General features: G+C 36.8%; 2 long non-coding RNA genes across 2 annotated transcripts in view; one reads left to right on the forward strand and one right to left on the reverse strand.

Moving 5' to 3' along the window:
* Positions 1-21658, forward strand: part of LOC309643154 — a 353652-nt gene that overhangs the window by 198071 nt on the left and 133923 nt on the right. The window lies entirely within an intron of this gene.
* LOC309643144 overlaps positions 1-21658 on the reverse strand; it is a 133126-nt gene that overhangs the window by 37547 nt on the left and 73921 nt on the right. Inside the window, exons 4-5 of the long non-coding RNA XR_014253568.1 lie at positions 6901-7024; positions 947-1041 (exon numbers count right to left, since the gene is read on the reverse strand). This is a non-coding gene — a long non-coding RNA (uncharacterized lncRNA). The remainder of the gene's footprint in view (positions 1-946; positions 1042-6900; positions 7025-21658) is intronic.

The raw sequence follows: 21658 nt of genomic DNA on the forward strand, positions 1-21658 counted from the left end.
ACAATTTTCCAGGCTAAACTGACAAATATACAAGCCATTTTAATGCAGTTTGTAAAGGTTTAATAAAGAACACAGAAAGAGCACAATCTCAGGGAAGGAAATGAGTGGGCATTAGGAAAGACTTCCTGAAAGAGGTGATCCTTGAAAAGGCTTTTCAAGAACAAGTAGGAGATCATCAATTAGATATCCAGGGTTTAGTGGGAAAAGCAGGTGCAAAGCCTTTGTGGCAAGAAAGTCTAGGTCTCCTTTAAGAACCGGCAAATGGGATAAAGGGCACAGGTGAAGAAGAATTAACAGAGAAGCTGTAAGGGTGGGTAGTACTACATTGTGAAAAACTTAAAAAAAATACTCCCCTTCCCACCATGCTAAGGAACAGTTGAAGCATTTGAGCCAGGTTTGACCTAATCTAATGAACATTTTAGAAAGGTATAAAATGAGGAGATTCAATTAAATGGAAGCTGAGATGCTGAACAACAGTGACCATGATATTCAAGGCACTTGTTAATATTTTGAGGTTTAAAAGTACAAATTATACATTTGTTCTTACATTTTTTCATCTTATGTCAGAACTCTTTTGGTTGCAAGGAGCAGGAAGCCAATTCAAACTAACTTTGGCCAAAGAAGGAGCATCTATTGATAATCACAGGGATAAATGGTTTCAAGCCAAGCTGGATGCAGGAGCTCAAATTATGTCATTAAGCGTCTATCTCCACCTCTGACTTCTGACCTTCTCTTACTGGACTCATTTCAGAGAGCTTTCTTTCATGTTGTACCAAAGATGACCAGCACCATCTCTAGGTTTACATGGACTTTACAAGTAATAATCCCAGAGAAAAGAGCATGTCGTGTCTCCCAGCATCCTTATGATTCAGAAAAAGGGTTTGGTTTACCCATGCCCAGCCATGGACCACTCTGTTCACAGGGATAGGGTAACTCAATAGTTTACCCGAGTTATACATCCACCTCTGTAGTAGAAAAAGTGGAGCCATCCTCATGTGTTGGAGTTGGGCTATTTTTTGAAATAGGGAAATGATAGATTTTCTGAAATAGAGAATGGTAGGTGAATATAGCAGATCTCCATTACACCAGTGCATACAAATCACCTGAGGATCTTGTTAAAATGCAGATTATGATTCAGTAATGTTGGGGTAAGATCTGAAATTCTGTATTTTTTTTTTTTTTTTTTTTTTTTATTTATGGCTGTGCTGGGTCTTCATTTCTGTGCGAGGGTTTTCTCTAGTTGCGGCAAGTGGGGGCCACTCTTCATCACGGTGCGCGGGCCTCTCACTATCGCGGCCTCTCTTGTTGCGGAGCACAGGCTCCAGACGCGCAGGCTCAGTAATTGTGGCTCACGGGCCCAGCCGCTCCGCGGCATGCGGGATCCTCCCAGACCAGGGCTCGAACCCGTGTCCCCTGCACCGGCAGGCAGACTCTCAACCACTGCGCCACCAGGGAAGCCCCTGAAATTCTGTATTTTTAACAAGCTCCCAGGTAATACTGCTGCTGCTGCTGCGTGGACCACATTTTGAGCAGCAAAGCACTCTACTATCTATTGAGGGAGCCAAGGTCAGCATGTGGAAAGATAACCATAATGATAAAAAGTACAAATGGTAATTCAAGATGACGACAGAAGGCATGTGGAAAAAGGGAATGTCACACAAACTGTAAAGGCCATAGGTAGTTTAGGATTTCCAAGAAGAGAGAGTTTCCTTAAGCTACATCAGCAGTTTTCAAACCATGGTCTGCAGTTTGACATGGGACCTTTTCAAGAGGTCCATGAGGTCAAAACTGTTTTTTAATGATAATCCTAAGATGTTATTTGACTGTTTCCTGTTAGCACATGTAGTAATGATGCAAAAAGCAATGATGAATCAAACATATGGCACCTTGGCATGAATCAAGACAGGGGCATCAAATTGTATAGTAGTCATAGTATTTATCCTGACCGTGTTCTCATGAAAAGAAAAGAAAATGGCACTTTCACTTAAGAATGACCTCAATGAAGCAGTAAAAATTGTTAATTTTTATGAAAGCCCAAGCCCGGATTTTATTCAGTCTTTTCAATACTTTGTGTGGTAAAATGGGAATTATACATAAAACAATTCCGCCGCATCCCAAAATATAGTGGTGTCAGGAGGAAAAGCACTTGTGTGATTGTTTGAGTTATTAGCTGAAGTAGCCACTTTTTTTTAATGGAAAACATTTATTACTTGACAAAGTGACTAGCAGATAAACTATGGTTATCCTAACTTGGGTATTTGAACATTTTCTTAAAAATGAACAAGTAAACCTACTTCAGGAAAACAAATGATAGCATTCATTTTTAATGATAAAGTTTGAGCTCTCAAACAAAATTAGAACTTCTGAAAATGTTTAACAGTCACCATGAGCTTCACAGCATCTCAATTTTTAAAGGCTTTTCTGATGAGAATGAAGCTGTATTAATAAATGTGATTTTTTTCCACATTGCTGTGACATCATCTGGGTGGTTTACATAATTCAGTGACTCAAATTTTCCAGATGGCCAATGCATAATGTTACCAAACTATGCATGGGTAAAACACCCAATGGAAGTGCAAGACAGGCCTATAGATTTAACTATAACATGTACAAAAACATCATTGATATGGTTTCAGATTCCACATTGCAATAAACCTGTAACAAACCACCACTTGCTGGGTTTAAGTGTAGTATCAAAGAAGAATATCCAGAAATGTCAAAAAAAAGCTATTGAAATATTCTTCCCATTTCAAAACATATAGTATATCTGTGAGGGCCAGATTGTTTTCTTGTACTTCAACCAAACGTATATTGCAGCAGACTGAATGTAGTAGGTGACATAAAAACTCAGCTATATTCTCTGAAATCAGACATTAGAGGGATTTGTAAAAATGTGAAACAAAGTCACTCTTGTCACTAATGATTTTATTTATTTATGGCTTTGGAAAATATAGTTATTTTTTCCTAAAAGTATGTCATTTATTTTAGCATGCATTTTGATTTAATGTTATTTTTAATGGCATAAAAATAGAACTTAAAAAAATTTTCCATTTCAAGTGTTCTAATTCTGTAAATATTTATTGATATAATCCACGTAAAAAAAGCTCTTGGGGTACTTAATAGTTTTTGAGAGTGTAAAGTGGTCCTGAGACTAAAAAGCTTGAGAATTACTAAGCCAGGCTTATCAGAAAAACTTAAGATTGCTAGTTTTTTACTGCCATTTAATTATATTATATTTTTTATATTATAATTATATTTATTATATTATAATAGAGCAAAAGCATGGATCCTCACTCTTAGGATAAGCTTCTGTCATCTAGTTGGGCAGAAGCTTAGGTAATTTCTTAGATATGGTATTTGGAATAGAGTCTATGCTTTTAGAATCTATCAGACAAAAAATAAAACAACCTCCCCAGAACACCCTTAAGTAAATGTAGTTGGTCTTATTTAAATGCCACTGAATAGAATGCGGCATTAATGTTTGCCCCTTTGTTTAAAATGTGATTCTTCAAAACAAAATTTAGAGATCAAGTCTCTCACATTTTTGAAATAAATGCTATTTGGCAGGGCTTCCATTTGTCCTAGTCTTTCTATTGCTTTTTGGGATGTCAAAACACCCTTAAACAGCTCTTTCGGGTTAGAAGTTCTCTTTTTTTTTTGGCACTTTGCCTTCCCTTCTAATGCTACTAAAGGTTGGATCATTAGAAAGTTGACCGATAGGTATATTCCACCCAAGGTTATCACCTCAAGATGAGGTTATGAAACTCCTTATATGGACGGCCATATTCCTTCTACCTGAAAATAAAGCTTTAGAAAAATAAAACTTTAGGGCTCTGTACAACAAGGTTTGTACCACTTATTATATTCCAAGTAATTTTCTAGATGCTTTACAAATGTTGACCCATTTAAATCTTGTAACAAGGGCCAATGAAATTGAAGGACATAGAGGTTAAGTTACTCATTCAAGGTCACACAGCTGTTGCATGGTAGAGAGGCCAGACAGTCTGACTCCAGACGTGTGTCATTAACCAGGATAGTATGCTGAAATAGTGCTTTAATTGGGGATAATTTTAAAAATAATATTTCAAATGAAGAGTTGCTTGATTTGGGTGGACATAATCTTAATTAAATTTACTTGTGCTTTGGACAAATACGCTTATGCTTATAAAACTTCTGAGAAGAGATTCAGGAGCAACTGAAGGCACAGGGGATAGAAGTTGCAATGATTTGGAGCTGCCAGAAATCTAGTTATGCTGCTCAAACTCTGCCAGTAAAATACCCAAGAATGGCAGAAGTATGAGAACCCTGGTTCTCTGGTACTAGTGACAAATGCCTTTGAAATTTCATGCTTTCTTTTGTAAATGTTCTTGAATTCTTCAAACTATAATACTATATTTTAATACAAAAATCATGTTTTAAATGACTCCTCATTGAAAATAAATGATGCTCCAAGAAGACCCAGTTACTACAATTCTTTGTTGCTTGAAGTGGTTCCTACCATACTGTCCCAATCTTAGAGAAGCCGGGCTCCACAGAATACTTCTGGAAGGCCCTGGAGGATTATCTCCTTTTTGTATCTCTTCTTCATGCACTATTGTCCAGGGACTCTATACAAGTCCGAACTTGGTTATATAGCTCTAAAATAAAATGACAGTAAGAGAGTGCGGGGAGCGGGGTGGGGGTGGTGGACTCTGTAAGCTCGATAAGTTTGGCAAAGCCATTGAATGGTCCCCCTTTCATTGCTCCTTTTAATTTAAACCCGTAGTTATGGAGTCAAATATCTAAAGAGACAAGGCAGGCAACAAGAATGAATGAACCAAGCCAGGTAGGAAATGTTGGGGACTCGGGCACATGTGCTATTTAATGTGGGCTGCACCACATACCTCCAGCCCAGTAAGAATGGGTCCAGATTTGCCAGGTATCTTGATTTTTTAAAAATTAGAGACATAAGGATTTCTATTATTATCTAAAATATTTTTAATTTTAGTAAATAATTCCATTTTATAAAATATGTGGCCAACCAAAAGAGTTTCAGGCCTATGCTGTACATTCTTGTTTAACGTACAACATTGAAAATATTAAAAATATTTTATTAAATTTCTATTATTTCTATAAAACTATTTTTAACACTTTATTAAATTTCTATTACTTCTAAATTTCTAGTATTTCTATTATCTATTCTATTATTATCTACAATAAAATATTTTTAATTTTAGTAAATAATTCCATCTTATAAAATACGTGGCCAACCAAAAGAGTTTCAGACCTTTGGCCTATGCTGTACATTCCTCCCAGAAACCCCATAAATGTGCAGCATTCACAGTGCACAATTGTTTACGTCTTTGGTTGGAAGATGGACACTCTCTGGCAGTGTGTGTTTCAGGGACAGTGTGAGAAGAGAAACTTTTGTCCTCTGATCATATTAAAGTTTTTGTTTCTGACTACTTACAAGTCCCAAGAGGGAGAATTAAGATGACTCTTCTTAAACAGGATAAAGAATGACCTCTTTATCACGTTTATGGTATTATCCTCTGAGGATCACACACTTCTTTTGCTCTTTCTTTAGTGTAAAAGGGGAACAACTGTTTCCCGTCCTCTGAAAAAGTCTTCTTGTATTTTGAAATAGCTATTAAGGCTCTCCTTGCTCACATCTTTGCTCTCTTCAGACAAAATAACCCCACATCCTTCAACATTTCCTCAAGGATTTCTTTTCTTCTTAAATTTTAATTATTTTCATTATAAACCTCTGGACCCTCTCCAAGTCTCCCATATCTTGCTTATAATGTGGTCACAGTGGAATGACTCGTCCTCATAAAATCTCAGCCAAAACTAAGTACAGATAGAAGATTATTTGCAGTTACTGCATGTTATGTCTTTGTGTGACTGTCAAATGGCATTGCATTTCTGACCAAAACGTTAACCTGTAATCTGCTCCAAGCCCCGTATCATTTTCAAAGTTTTTATGCATAGCCAGTTTTCTTCTTATTCTCATGACATAATTTGTGACATTTACTGCCTTATCGTTCATCCTATGTAATTTTCTTTCTGTTTACTCTTTTCTCTATACCCAGAGTGCTGGAACTTTAATGCCAACATCTACATAGCGCCCAGTACACAACAGGTCCTTAAGATATGTTTACTGAGTGAAATAACTCAAATACGATTTAGGCAATATTCCCACTAAAAAAATTTTATTGGATCTAGTAGAAGTTTCTGGTACCTTTTTCCAAACTTGACTAAAGATCTGGATTCTCTTTAGAGAAAGATCTGTATATAAGTCTTGGCTCCTGATTCTTAATACCTATTTGACTTGGATAAGTTATTTAAATTCCTTAAGCCTTTGTGTCTAACCTATAAAATATGCATAACAGTATCTATCTCAAGTTATTGTGACATTTATATGAGACATTGCATGTAAAATAATTGGAAGTGTTCTTAGTATATAATAAATCCCCCCCAAGATGCTAGATTAAGAAAAATATACTGTCCCAAACAGAGTTCTATATCTGAATAAGTTAAAGAGGAGATTATTTCTTCTCAAGTTTTCCCTTCTAAAAGGTCTTATGCTGGAAGTTATTTCTGGACTCTAAGAATCCTTGTTCATGGTATTCTCTCTTGACACTTCACTTTCTCATCTTTCTGCTCAAATTGAACCCAGGCGTAAATGTTTAGTCCCAGTAAAATACTCACTACACAATGTTAGCATCTCAAAATCATCAGTAGTTTTAGTTTCATCTTTTCCTATATCTTCATGAGCTAAAAATCTAAATGGAAGATAAGAGTCCACTGACACAAAAAGGAAATGTATAACTGCTATTGAAATACTTTAAAGAAGAATAAAAAATTTGAGCATTCAAAGAAGACGCCTGGTCCCAATGCAAGGAAAAAAGCAGGTCTTACCCAGACTGTGCTCCAAAGAAGGTGCTGGATAAGTGTCTCTTGGCTGATGATGGTGGTGGTGATGGTAGTGGTGGTGTTGAAGTCGTGGACAAGTTCCCATGTCACAGAAAACAGGGTGTAGCCACTAGAGGAACAACAGAGTGTTAAGTATCCCAGTGAGTATCAGACTACGGCAAATCTTTAGGAATGACAGGAGAAGCAAGAGGAAATGACAGTACAGAAGTGATTCACGGCAACAGGAACGTAACAAACCGTCAGACTTCATGGATGTTAAAATTCACAGTTCTAAAATGGTCACCAACTTAACTCCTCAAGTGTGTGTCTCAGCAGAAATTGTAGTTTAAAGTGAAGATTTACAGTTTCTTTAGCAGGAGGTGAGTTGCTTAGGAACAAAACTTTTATAAGGCTTATTAGTCGTCAACAAATAATAGCATTTAGGAATGTCATCTGTTAGCAAAAGTGGCTATAAGGTGATAACTCACATAAAGTTTATATTAAGCTTAGGATTCATTAGAATAATTTTTGTAATCCAGATGACCTTGCAAGCAATTTTCATTTTTAGCCGCTACAGTGAATCATTTCATTTCCTACTCAGAACTACTTCAAAATTATAATGTGTCCCAAGGACACACTGAACTTTATTTTTATACCTTCTCTGTGAAAAAGGTCGTTGACAATGAGATAAATAAAATCATAAGATCCTATAATCATCACTACTACTATTAGGCTCACTGATTAGGATAAATCAAATAATGAAAAGATTACATTTTTTCATATTGAGGAATACAACACCTTTGAAATTATAATATATTACTAGCCTAAACATTTGTGCCAATTTGTTGTCTATATTGACTTGGGATGACTGAATATAAAATGCCTCAAAAAATAGTGAAACTAACACGTCTAGGAATCAAATGAAAGAATTTTGTATTAGTTCTATCATTTGTTACCTCTATACCATTTGTTAGGCAAAAACGTTGAGCCTCATTTTTCCCTTTAGTTAAATGGGAACGACTTCATAGTGCTATTTACTAGTACAAAGGTGATAATGAAGTTCATTTAAGACTCACAAGGGTTGAATGCACACATGTAAGGCTCAGCTACTACTACTATAGCTACTAATACTACTTTTACTACTATTACTGCTATGACAATGGCTACCACCACTGCTAACAGCATTATTCTTTCTTGGATTTGCTTCAAGCAGCTATTTCTCATCCTGGGTTTGCATATGATTAATATATATATATAGATAAACGACGTATGTACATTCCTCTCACACCTATATAATTAAAAACAATGAAAGATCATGGAGAATGTGGTAATACGCTTTTATGTATTTATTTTTAATAAAATTAATACATATCAATTACAAAAAATGTCAAAAAATAATATAGAGTTTTAATGTAAAAAGTAAAGTACTTGAAGAAACAGAAGAATGACTGTCTTGTATTATTCTCTCCCAATTCCATTCCCCATTTGAGTCTGTTTTTTCAGTCTGCTGCTCTCAAGGCTAGCTGTTTTAGGAATAGAATATATACATTTTGAATGTAAACTGTTCCATACGAGGTAAGTTTCTACACAAGTAAGTTAGCAGGTAAGGGCCTTCAAATACTTTGCCTTTTAGTAAAAAGACAAAACTAACTTAAAATATTGTCATTGACAGACAGATTTTGAGTGCCTGTTAGACACGGTGCAGAGTACTGGATACACTGACAAGTATAAATTCTCAGCTCTACTTTTTGCTAAGCTTCTTGCAGACTGTTTTTCTCTTCTATCTATGTTGACCATTATAGCATTCCGCTTTTTATTTTTAATAGATTTTACGATTATCTTACAGTTCCAACTTTGTAATTTATTTCCTCTGGAATGTGTGCCTTATTACATATATGAAGTCAATTCAATTACAGCAATCAAATGCACCTAATTTTATTGCAGGTTTCCCGAAGACAGTGATTTCCATCCATCTTAAATGGAGTAGCTGGAGATCTGAGAAACAAGGTAAGGTAGACAGGGCTATAAATGAGCCTGCCAAAGATTATCCAAGGATTATCCAAGTGGAGATGCTACACCGAGGTAAAATCTGGTTGCTGATACTGACAGGACTAAAGCTATGTTTGGTCTGCACAGGCAGGGGTCATCAAAGAGTAAGGCATCAAGAAGACATAAAACATGCTTTCAATTAAAATTATAGCTTAGGCATTTCTCCATGTAAAGTTAAATGACTATATGATAATCACGGAGGTACCATTTACCACTGTTGTGTTACAGTGTTTCTAATGTTGCATTATAAATAATGGCTATGTGGAACGCGTAAAGATCTCTGCATATTTGTGCTCATTTCATTAGAGCGGAGTCCCTGAGGTAAAAGTTTAAGTCAAAGAATATGAAGAATGTAATGACTACATACAGTATTGCCTAACCACCAGACTCACAACAGTTTCACTTACAGCATGGATGCTTGAGGGGACCCATCTCGCTGATTCCTCCACCTCCCCTCCGACCCCTCACCCCTGGTCTGGTTAATACCCAAAATATATAAAGATCCAACACAAATCAATAGCAGAACAACAAATAAACACCCCCCCCCCCGACAACAATATGATTTAAAATGGGCAGAGGAGGAACTGAATAGAAGACATACAAATGGCAGGTACAGGAAAATGTGCTCCATATCACCGAACATCAGGGTCCATGGTGCATGAAAAGGCACATGAAAAGATACTCAACGTCACTAATCATCTGGGACATTCAAATTAAAACCACAATGAGATATCACTTCACCGCTGTTAGAGTCGTGATAACAGCCACTGTCTAGGATTGGGAAAAAGAAAACCCTTTTGCCCTGTTGGTGGGAATGTACATTGGTGGTTCCTCAAAAATTTTAAAAAGAACTACCATATGATCCAGGAACCCACCTTCTGAGTATATATCCAAAGGAAATGAAAACAGGATATCAAAGATATATTTATACTGCTGTGTTCATTGCAGCATTATTCACAGTCGCCAAGATATAGAAACAACCTAAGTGCCCGTCAACAGACAAATGGATAAAGAAGTTGTATATATACATACAATGGAGTATTAACCAGCCATGAGAAAGAAGGACATCCTACCATCTGCCACAACATGAATGAACCTTGAGGGCATCATGTTAAGTGAAAAAATTCAGAGAAAGAAAAAGACTGTATAATATCACTTATATGTAGATTTTAAGAAAGCCAAAACCCATAGAAACAGAGACTACAGTGGTAGTTACCAGGGGCTAGGGGGTGGAGGAAAAGGTAAGATGTTGGTCAAAGGGTACAAACTTCCAATTATAAGATAAATGAGTTCTGAGGATCAAATGTACAGCATAGTGACTACAGTTAATACTGTATTAGGTATTTGCTAAGAGAGTAAATCTTAAATGTTCCCATCACAAAAAAGAAATGGTAATTATGTGACATGATGCAGGTATTAGCTAACGCTATGGTGATAATCATTTTGCAATATATAAATGTATCAAATCAATATGCTATATGTCAATTATATCTCAATAAAGCTAGAAAAAATATTTCTATTTTTTCTCTTGTGAATTGCTGATTAATATGGAAAACCTTATATAAACCTTAATAATTTGTTTGACGTTTTATACAGAAAATATCTCAACCCATTGTCATACTTGTATAACATTGCTTCCAGATTTTTTTTTTTGCCTTTTAATTTGGATTATGTTTTCTTTCATTTATACAATAAAAAGTATTTTATGAAATCAAATTAATGGCCATTTCCTTTATTGTTTGTTTTATTTCCATTAAACAATGCAATTAATCACAGGTAATAATGCAAGGTCACTTAAATAACTCTAAACTAATACTACTACCATCACCAGCACCACCACTACCATTTTAGTTTGGAGTATACCAAATAAAAAGTGAAAATCTGTCTTCATCCAACATCTCCCCTCATCCAAACCCAAAGCAGAGATAACAGCCAGCAGTTTGATGTTTATCCTCCATAGCTTTTCTTTTACATGAATTTACAATCTCCTTTGCCCTCATCCTTCTCATCCTATCAGCCAATGAGCTCACTAGATGCAACTTTCAAAATACATTTTGAATTCTCCATTTTTTTTTGTTTTCTTTTCTGGTCTGAGTCATCATCTTCTCTTGCAACAGCCTAATAATTGGTCTCCCAACTTCCACTCCATCTTCCCAACAATCCATTAACTTCATAGTTGCCCACAATGATCGCTGAAAAAATATGCTTTCCTTCAAAGCCATTGAGTGGTTTTCCATTACAATTAGGTTAAAATATACATCTTTAATCAGCTTAAAATGCCCTGCAGGGATTGGCTCCTGTCGGTTGCTCCAGTCTCCTGCTTTGACTCTTTTCACCTTACAGCACTATTTTTATTTTTCAGGTCCTTGGAGCTCTTTCTCAACTCAAGCCACATACTGTTCCCTCTCCTTGGGGTACTCTTCCCTCCCTATTGTCTATGCCTGACTAACTCCTACTCGTCCTTCGTGTTCAATATTACACCTTCTGATTTGTCTTCCCACAGTTTCCCCAATCTAAATAGTATTTCTCTTTTTGCACTTTCCATTTTTCCTAATAATATGAACACCAAGTATTAATAATCATTTGTCTACTTAGTTACTTAATATTTGTCTCTGCCAGTAGACCAGAAGCTCCATGAGAGGTTCTAGTCACTTAGTGGAAAGGAAATATTATCCAGGATAGAACACCAGGTAAACTTCTAAAGTGTTGAAAGCATTTCATATCTTGATTTGGGTGGTGGTTACGTGATTGTATATATTTTTACATGTGCACAAGCATATGAATTTGTAAAAACGAAGATTTCTGAAGTTTATCATATATGCATGTTATTCTTAATGTTTTATACTACTTTTTTATTCTTTAATTAACAAGTTGAATGAATTAAATCAAAGATACATATTTAAAAATTTTCATAGTAAATATCAGACTATCTTTCAAAAGCTGTAACAATTTAGGTTCCCACCAACAGTATATGAAGGTACTCTTTTATCCCCATGCCCTCATCAATAAACTCTTTCCACCAATATGACAAGCAAAAGATTGTATCTCACTGATGTTTAAATTTGCTTCCTTGATTATTAGTAAAACTGAAAATTTTTAATCCATCTTGGATTTATTTTAATGCATGATATAAGAATTAATTTATTTTGCCGATCCTGTTGTCTGAGCGCCATTTATTGAATAATTTTTCCCTTCCTCTTTGGTTTGTTATGCCATTAATCTTTATCATATTTTTGTGATGTCAATGGCCTTTATAATATAATAAATTCTTGTATGTAGTAGGATCTGTGTCTGAGATATCTATTCTCCTCTATTCATTTGTCTCTTTATTGTTGCACCAGTGCCATGCTGATTAAATTAACATAACTTAAAAACAATCATCCTCATTAATCTTCTTTTTCAAATGTAAAAAGGATCCTGATACTCTAAATGATGTCTAAAATGGTTTTGTCAAGTCAAAAATTACCGACTGAGATTTTGATTTGAAATTCACCTTAGGTAGGTTTCCTTGGGGATACAGACATTATGATGGAGATTTGCATGCAGGTAGTTTATTGAGAATGCTTGTGGGAATAACACCTGTGAGAGAGGGAAGGCTGCAGAGGAGAAGTCCAGCTATGATGAAGTTACAACAGAGGCTCCAGACGATCCCATCAGAGGCTACAGGGCTAGGATGATTCTTCCGGATTGACCAGAATTAAAACAAAGGGGCTACATTAACCAGGCAATAGATACAGGTTGAGGGAGGTCTAATGCGCAAAGGCCAAGGCCAGTTCTTAGAGAAGGACTCAGCTATGAGCTGTCAGGCGTCAACACTCAACCTCTGGAAGTGAGAGTCTTGATCCTGAATGGGGATATGGGCGGTGCACCCACAGCGTCCACTGCACAAGCTTCACAATACTGCTTCCTTTTCCAGGGAAATGATTAGCCTTTCCTTTTATTCAATTTTTTTATATCTTAAATAACTTTTTGAGGCTAAAAATACAAAAGAAGACAATTGGAAAAACTGAGTAACTTTTCTGTACAATGACTGCTAGTCAAAAAATAAACTCAGTAGACTGGAATAATGAGCCCAAATCAACAAGGGAACTTAACAGAAATAAACAACCATCTTTTATTCAACATTAGCTAAAAGTATAACGTGGCCATTAAAAAAGACCAATTCTTTCCTTTGCTTCACTTAGGTTTTCTAAACTCTTTGCATCCCCCTTGGGTGACGAAGTAAACGTTAAGAGCTTCCTCTCTTTCTTTTTCCTGCTAAATCTGCTTCTTTTGATGTAGCTAACAACAAACACCCAGCATTTGCCTGCACAAATATCTGCTGAACATCTCTTTCATCCCAGTATATTCATTATCTTTCTCCCTCCAACCCAGTCCTCCCTTGTGTTTTCTTGGGGCATCTCCAACTGTTCTTCCTCATAGCCTAGTTTCAGTTTGTGGTCAGGATTCACCACGTCTACCTGCCTCTTGTTTTTATTCTCAATGATACGGACAAAGTTCACATCAATGTCATTTGTTGCCCGGACTAATGTTGTAAATTTCTAATTGATTTCTATATCTGCAATTATTCCTGTCTATAACCAATTATGTCAGCGACAACACCATCATCGCCACCTACGCTCAAACTCATTGATGATTCGCTATCATTCGTAGAACAATAAAATCTAAGTGTGTTAATATGGAATTCAAAGCTCTGTGCACTCTTGACCTCACCTAGAATTTTGTTCTACAGCCCCGCTTTATTGTACCACTTGCATTCTCATTCTTCTTGTTGGTACTCCTTTTCTATGTATCGTTATACATCTATAAATATAATTCTCCCTCTGTCCCTCTCTAAAGACAGTATATTTATCTTCAAGACTCAGCTCAAATGCTACCTCAGGGAAGTAGTCTTACATTTCCACAGCAGAAATTAATTGTGCATCCTTCTATTTTCCATAGTGGTTTGTTTATGCCACTTTTAACATGCATATTGCTTTATTTATGTTTATAAATATATTTATAATATATTTTATGTGTGTGTGTTTTCCTAACTAGACTGTGTTTTAGAAGGCAGATGTTTATTCATCTCTGTATGCTTCACAAAGCCTAGCCTAGTACGAATCTTCACTGTGCAAAATATATGATTGTGGAATATAATTCTGACATTTAAAACAACAGGGATGCAGTTCTTTCATTCATTTGGTCCTCACTGGACTGCTTCTAGAGCTAAATTGTCCAATATGGTCACCACTAGCAAAATGAGGCTATTTAAATGAATCAAAATGATATGAAATGAAAAATTCAGTTCCTCGGGCACACCAGCCACACTTCACACACACTGCAGCCACATGTGACGAATGGCTATTGGACTGCACGGCTGTGGAACATTTCCACCATCACAGAGAGAGAGTGCTGTTGGACAGCACTGCTCCAGCACGTATGCAACAGAAAGCTTTCAGCTGTAAGTAACAGAATGTACAACTTGTCTTAATTTGGGTTCCTCGAAAACAGACCCTAGACAAGGTCTTAGACACATGTGATTTATTTAGAAGGTGATCCCAAGGTCAAGGAAAGCAAATTTGAGGGGGAAAAAAAGTGAGACAGGGGGCCTCCCTGGTGGCGCAGTGGTTAAGAATCTGCCTGCCAATGCAGGGGACACGGGTTCGAGCCCTGGTCCGGGAAGATCCCACATGCCCTGGAGCAATTAAGCCCGTGCGCCACAACTACTGAGCCTGCGCTCTAGAGCCTGTGAGCCACAGCTACTGAAGCCCACGCACCTACAGCCTGTGCTCCGCAACAAGAGAAGCCACCGCAATGAGAAGCCCTCGCACCGCAACAAAGAGAAGCCCCCGCTCGCAGCAACTACAGAAAGCCCACGCGCAGCAATGGAAGACCCAACGCAGCCAATACATAAATAAATAAATAAATAAAATAAATCTATAAAAGAAAAAAGTGAGACAAGGAAGGGAGACAACCCAGCAAAAGGTGAGTTAATAAGTGGGTTTCTGCTGTGGGCAACTTGGACTCTGTTGGAGCCCTTCGAGAAACCGTGTGGAATGCATTTCAGAGATGGGTTACCAGAGGGGGGGAGATTTAACCCCCCAGCTCCACTAAATCCCATTCCCTATTGATTGAGGCTCGGGGGAAGGGACTTAAATTCCTCCTCACCTACCACGTTTAGCACAGGACCTCCAAGAAGAGAAGAGGTTCAGGCACCTGAGGTGGAAAACTATCAGAGTGCTGGCTACAAGCAGATCATCTCAGGTGGGCAAAAGGGATGGGCAGGGGCTTCAAAAGACAGTGCTACACTCCTAAACAGGGCTTAGGCAATAACAAAAATGGATTGCCCTACATAAAAATGGCTGCAAAATGGAAAAATGAACACTTGTTAATTCAGTGGCTTCATGATAAAGGAGCCCTGGGTTGGTGGTTCTACAATAATCTTGGCTTTCCTCCTAGCATCATTTCAGGTCGTCTGCAGCACATCCAAACATCACCCCACGGGCGGGAAGGGGTGAAGCCCGGTCTCAGATCTTTTCTAAAGAGTGAAGAGGACTTTTCTAAAGGCTCTCCTGAAGACTTCCTCTTGATGTTAGTGGCCAAGATTGCATCACATGAAGGTGGCAGGGTAATAAAATTGCCATGATTGACTTAAACTAATCAATATTCACCTCTTGGGCCTGGGGGTGGGGCTGCCTTTCTTGAGCAACTACTACTACACCCTCCAATATCTGAACAAAATAGGCCTCTGCTGGCAAAGAGAAGGCGCAATTGGAATGGAGATGTGTATGGGCTACGTGAGCAGGAGTCTGTCACAGGAACAGGCACCAAGTTTTGAGAAGGATATTAACAAACTCAAAGGAATCTGGAAGAAAAGGACCAGGATTTCCAGGGCTGGAAAATGCATATTTTGAGTAGAAAATGGAACGAGGTAAATCCAGATCTTGATGTCATTAAACAACCAAATTAACCAACCCTTGAATTTTCCTCTGTCATATACAGAATAGAAAACTTAAAGGGTATTATGATAACTATCATTATTGAAGAAATACCATTGGATAGTAGATCAAGTTTAATTCTGATGTACCAGGGGATATAGCTTGAATCAGTGTGGGAGTTGTATATTTTTTTCATATATTTTACAGTCTTTTCCCTTTAGCAATTAGGGCTGTTCATAATAATATGATAAAGTAGTAATATCCTCACCAATATTTAAATTGAGCAAAAGTTGAGTGATATTAACAATGTACATTCCAATAATGCTTTATGTTTCTAAGTATAATTTCATTTGACTACTCTTAAAATGCTAGAAGGTGGTAGTGTGTAGATACTATTACTTCTATTTTCCTATGGAAGGAATGAAGTTCAGCAAGCTTAATGATTGCTCAAATCGTGCAGCTAATAAATGGCATAGATGTGACACACTCAGATTTTCTGACTCAGAAGTATTGACAATTTCTAAAACTTTATAACTGTTAGGCTATTTAAAAAGTCTTATGTAATTAAAAATAATTTCATAATAGACCTGGATTTGACTCTCGTTCTGCTTTATTTCTTATAACTAGCATTATTTTCCCAGGAATGCCCATCATTAACCACTCCATTTCTCTCTTCCCTTGATAACTTAAACTTACATTTCTTATAGCCCCTGCTGCTATACTTTCATGTCTTACAGATTCTGCCTGTCTTCTCCTTTAGCTGAAGATGCTTTATTTGGTATTACTCATTATGTAGATTTTTCCCCCTTTCCCAGTATTCTATGGGGTCCAGTTTGTGAACAGATAAAAACACAGCTATGGGAAGTGCCCTTGTTTCTCTCCTTGATCAATCTGAATTTTCTTTCTTTCATGGAGTGGTCTGGTTTATTTCATGATTCGTTGGAACATAATAAACTCTCTCCTTCCCTTCCTTTGTATGACATATGAAGGATTAGAACTGCTGTTCCAGTTACCCTGTCCTCTGTTCTTAACTTCCTTACTGGGTGGAGGTCAGTGCCTCTGTACAGCCAGCACTCATTGAGTTCTCTTCAAATCAATTAGGGAAGTCTAATCTGAGTTGTGGGATCTTTTGATTTAGTTCTGGATGTTGCTTTATGGCTCTAACTTTTATATTAGTGCAAACATACTATTTCTCTAGTTTTTGAGTTGGAATTTTTAAACAATCACCAGAGCTTCAAACTTTGCAGGATTTGAAGCAGCTATAGGTACAGGAAAAAAAAAAAAAAACTTCCCATCTCCAATATGCTTGATGCAGGGCTTCCTTCAACTTCTTACAGGGGTTGCTTTTGAGCTAAGAAGAGTGATTGTTATACTGTACTGGTGATTTTGATATGTGTTATTTGGGGACCAATCCAAAGAGTACCTAAGAACCTTTAACTCCAGGTATATAGCAAAACACACATGAAAAGATATAGGTTAAGTAAATGACTTTCCAATTACTGCAGTGATGCTTGCTTGTTTCTTAATGTTCACTTTGATCTGCTATTTTCTACTAACCGGTGCTTTATTTTACAGTAGCAGTAACAAAAATAACAGTAAATAACAATAACAGTTACTGAGAGTTTACTACGTCTGAGGCATGATTCTAAGCATTTTACATGTATTAGCACAAAAACTTGGTCAACAGAGTACCACTGGTATCCTCATTTTACACATTTGAAAACTGAGGCACAGAAAGATTAAGTAATTGTCCTAAGTCACACAGCTCTAAATGGTGAAGCCAAGACTGCCAGTCAGCCAATCTAGCTCCAGAAAACCGTACACTTATTCACTATACTATTATATTATTATTATTAAATGTACTCACCATGTTGGAATTTTTAGAGGTATGGCAGGAAAGCACAAAGGAAACTTGTGTCTTAGACTGTATTAACACGTTTTTTATTCCCTTCAAACAAACTCCTGCTGTTTCAACTTGCATGTTTATGCATTGGCCAACTTTATTTCATTTTTATTAATTTCTACACTTCGCTACCTACCTAAAGTGTGTATGTGTATATGTACATATATATAAAATAAATTGTTAAAGGAGATATTCTTGCATAAGTCTTCTGTTTAGACCTCTAAAATCTTTGAGGTTAGAGAGTGTGCCTTGTGAATTTTCTGAAAGGTTGACTTGACCTGTCTTTGAAGGAAGCCCAAACCAGGAAGTAAAAGAGAGTGAGAGGAACAAAAGGAGGATTCTCAGTAGTTGTACGGACAATGAAAGCAAGTGAGTAAGTGAGATAAACGGTTTAAAACACAAGTACTAAAAAAAAATAGTTTACATAGTACAAATATTCTTATCTAGGGAGAAAAAATTGGGAATGTTAGGAAATAAAAGCTAGTCTAATGGGATTAGAAATTTAGGATTAATTTTTATAAATCAGAGAAAAAAGAAAAATTAAATTTCTACAAAGAGCTATAGATATATGCAGGAAAGAAATCGGAATCATTACTACGGAGCTTCAGAAAAATGAAGGAGAAAGGAAGGAAAACTCAAGGAGATGGATAGGGAAAAAAATGTGACAAAGCAGTGAAAAAAAAAACAAGAAAGAAAAATATTGAGGGTGCCATATGATCCAGCAATCCCACTACTGGGCATATACCCAGAGAAAACCGTAATTCAAAAAGACACATGCACCCCAATGTTCATTGCAGCACTATTTACAATAGCCAGGTCATGGAAGCAACCTAAATGCCCATCGACAGACGAATGGATAAAGAAGAGGTGGTACATATATACAATGGAATATTACTCAGCCATAAAAAGGAACGAAATTGGGTCATTTGTAGAGACGTGGATAGATCTAGAGACTGTCATACAGAGTGAAGTAAGTCAGAAAGAGAAAAACAAATATCATATATTAGCGCATACATGTGGAACCTAGAAAAATGATACAGATGAACCGGTTTGCAAGGCAGAAATAGAGACACAGATGTAGAGAACAAACGTATGGACACCAAGGGGGGAAAACCGCGGTGGGGTTGGGATGGTGGTGTGCTGAATTGGGCGATTGGGATTGACATGTATACAATGATGTGTATAAGATTGATGACTGATTAAAAAATAATAATAATAATAAAACAAAATTGAGGGTGCAATATTTACAAAGACACTCCCGTGATTTTTAATGACTAAAAGCCACAGATACGTAAAATGTGAGAGAAAGGCAGAGTTGAGTCATTCCCACAGCTGGCTGCTGAAGGAAAGGCTGCAATGTTTCTTTATTATGACAATTGACCGGCCAGATAAATGATGATTCAGTAAGTTACAGGTGTGGGAAATGGAGTGGAAACGTACAAGGGACTCAGCAAACTGTAAACCTGCATTGGCTTTATCAGTGGACTCGTGTTGAGTCCATCTACTTGATGAACATCCTTATCAGCCAGCAAATATAAATGACTTATGGGAATAATATTTCAAGGACTAATGACACAGCTATATCTAGCATTCTTCTAAGATCTGGCTTATTAAATATTAAATATCAAAGCTGTAAATTATAGTAGCAGCTTTATATAACTAAATTAAATTCAAACAAAACCTAATTTCCTTAATCATTGGCTGTAATCCTCCAGGAACATATGCTATTAACTCAACTACAAATGGCACTGAAATTGTATGACTTAGTTAAGTTATTTGATATCAAATTCTAATCCAGGGCACACTGCTCTGTAAATCTCCTATAGGGATTTTAATACTTCTACAATTATATTGGCTTTTTACAGAGTAATCTTTTCATACTCTTATTTCTCAGTCCTTTATCCCATTTCTTTTTATTTTTTCTCTTTTTTTCTCTCAGAGCATATTCTAGGTCAATTTTTCAAAACAAACTTCTGTGGAATTAAAAAAAATTATCCCAAATGATCACCAGAGTTAATATAACCTAAGATTCTGCACAGAGAAATAATTAAACTTAACTGGGAGTATTTATAGATCCAATTAACTGTCTATGGCCATGTATGTCGGGGCAAACCCAAAACAGTAAAAAAAAAAAAAAAAAAAGTGATCCATATAATTCGGCTCATTGTCTCCATGGCCAAATGTTTACCTTGGAGTTTGCTCAGTGATGTAGTGCATTGTGTCTACTGTAATTACGAACAAATGGCTTAAGTGAATTTATTTTGTGCTCTTCTTGGACAAATGTTACCCATTTTTTGAATAGTCCATTATGGTCACAGACTAAATAATATATGATTAAGAATCTAAAATTGCTTAAAGTAAAAGATTTTGAGAAGGAGAGAAGAATTAGTTCATACTATGGGGATGTACACAGCAGTACACAGATGAGAATCCTGGCAAAAGTAGATGCCTGGGAGGTTTGGGCTTCTGTTCATAAGCAGTGATGTGATGCATGGGGCGATTGGTCTTGACAGACACTTAGAAGAAGGAGAGTAATTAGTTCAGGTTTTAACCCTAGATGTCAGCCTTCCTCAGCGTGAGGATGGGGCAGTCCAGGACCGCCTTCAATCCAACAAGATGGTAATTCAAGATAGTGGGCATCAGCAAGAGGAGATGGTTGCCTTCCCAGAGAGCAAGAGGTCATAACTATTCCCCTCTGCATCTAAAGGCTGAAAATTTCTAAATGTTATTTTCTCCAGCTCAGACTTTCCCAGCCTTAAGGTTTTTCCAGACTCATTTTTGCTTGCCTATCTATATCTTCACTTGGATGCCTAATAGGAAGATCAACATGAAGTCGGCTCCTCTGACAGTCAGGGTCTCGTCATGGGATATCTGGCATCCTTGAAGGTTAACTTTTGTCTAAGCAGGCAAGTTTAATGAGAAAACAGTTTACAGAGGTGTGGGTAGAATTAATGGAGCCAATAGATGATTCTGAAGTACCCAAGGATTGGTAACATTGGTAAGCTGTTATCTCCTTTAAGCCTGCATGTAGGGACAAGGGCAAGGAGCCCAGAGAAAGATTTGAGCCACGGAACAGAGTCTATTTGATTGAAGCAGTAATCCCAGAAGGCAGTCACTGGCAGAAATGAGGTTACACAGGAAGGGATAAGAAGGAATAAATTCTCCTATTTTTCTTTTCTCCTGTCTCCTGCTGTTACCTCACATATATACACATCTATGGAATACACACATTATCTATCTATCTATTGGGGTGGCCAAAAAGTTCGCTTGGGTTTTTCTGTAACATCTTATGGAAAAACCTGAACAAACTTTTTGGCCAACCCAATATCTATCTATCTATCTATCTATCTATCTACCTATCTATCTATCTATCTATCTATCTATCTATCTACCTATCTATCTATCTATCTACCTATCTACCTATCTATCTATATTGATCTCTTATCCATATAAATCATAGAGACAAATTCCTCATTCATATATACCTATATAAGCGTGTATATATGTATGTATAAATCAAGTTTGGTCTATATTTTAAGTAAACATAAGAATCAATGTCTGTACTAGTTACTGTAGATATCTAGGCTGGTTGATCTTTACATGCGGCAACTGGCTTTGAACGCTAACTTCTAATAGGGTCCCTCCAATGCCTAACAGCGGAGTCCCCAAAGGCTGAGTCCTCAACCCTCAACTCTTTCTCCTTATGTTCTATTCTCAGAATTCAACTACTGCCTTTATGCTACTGTGGGCTCTGACCTCAAGGCAAGTCATAATTCATAGGAACAGTATTTGATTAGGAGTGCAGAATTTAAAATGAGGTCTCTCTTTTGCTATGAAAAGGTGTAGAATTAAAAATTAAATAGACTCACTTTTGCCCTTTCTTGATGAAAAC

The sequence above is a fragment of the Balaenoptera physalus genome (assembly GCF_965194825.1).
Source record: "Balaenoptera physalus genome assembly, chromosome: 14".
NCBI classification, from domain to species: domain Eukaryota; kingdom Metazoa; phylum Chordata; class Mammalia; order Artiodactyla; family Balaenopteridae; genus Balaenoptera; species Balaenoptera physalus.